The sequence below is a fragment of the Chrysochloris asiatica genome, unplaced genomic scaffold, assembly GCF_000296735.1.
Source record: "Chrysochloris asiatica unplaced genomic scaffold, ChrAsi1.0 scaffold00485, whole genome shotgun sequence".
In the NCBI taxonomy this organism is placed as follows: domain Eukaryota; kingdom Metazoa; phylum Chordata; class Mammalia; order Afrosoricida; family Chrysochloridae; genus Chrysochloris; species Chrysochloris asiatica.
Genome location: NW_006409003.1, coordinates 1,028,510 through 1,029,642, shown reverse-complemented (window position 1 = coordinate 1,029,642; position 1,133 = coordinate 1,028,510).

Here is a 1,133-nt window from a genome sequence, read left to right as displayed (position 1 = left end):
TGAAAGGCCAATGTTTACTCATATATTTTCCACAACCACAACAAGAAAGAAAACATACTCAAAAAAGACCAAGTCTAAGCAGTAAATGGAATTTAAAAAAGTAAATTTAAAATGAATGAATAATTACATTTTTATCAAATACAGTACAACTGAAAGTACTCTATGCTATTAGGTAGTAACTTAGCTGTTATACTTTAGAGTAGAAATTGGGATGAGATCACGGAGACAAATTTAATATACATTTAGTAACTTATTAATGTGTCTTTAACAAATAATATATATGATTAAATTTTTTTTTAAATACTAAAAACATTGCTTGGTTAAGAAGAGGTGACTAGATTAGTGTTAAAAATTGTCCTTATATTGTCAAGGTGAAGGTGAAGGTTATTGAAATCAGTTTTTAAATGTAAGGTGTAATTTCTAAGTTAAAATCTAAAGAGAAACTTAATAGCCACCCTCCACATAAAAGGCAAAACATTAAAATATTCTTAAATAACACATGAGATAAACAAAGAACAAATAAAACATTTAAACAAATATGACATTATTATGAAGATCACAAAATCATTTGATAGATCCAATCACAAATCTATCCATTATAACATTACATGTAATTATACTTATTCCTATTTCCTGCCAACATCAAATACTGCTTGACCATACAACAAATGCTATCCTCAGGGTCAGCAGTTCGATACTACCAGCTGTTCCGCGGGAAAAAGATAAGGCTTTCTCCTCCCGTAAAGATTTACAGCCTCGGAAACCCTGTACAAGGTCGCTATGAGTCGGGACCAACACCACGGCACAAAACAACAACAACAACAATACAACGAATACAGTTTTCAAGTAGCTCATTAGAAATAAAACACACAACTGAAACTGAGAAAATGAAAGATGCATCCGGTGCGGGTTTAACCACATGATCAGATAGAGGACCACATGAATGTCAAATAAAGCAAGTTCAGGGTCACAGCAGTTCATTATGATTGTAATGTGGATGTTTTGTTTTATCTTCACCTATTGGGTACTTATTCCAGTATTGTTGCTTGACAAAGTAAAACATAATCTGGTTGATTTCCTTACACACCGACATACACATATACATACTTACATACTGAAATGTATGCATGTGT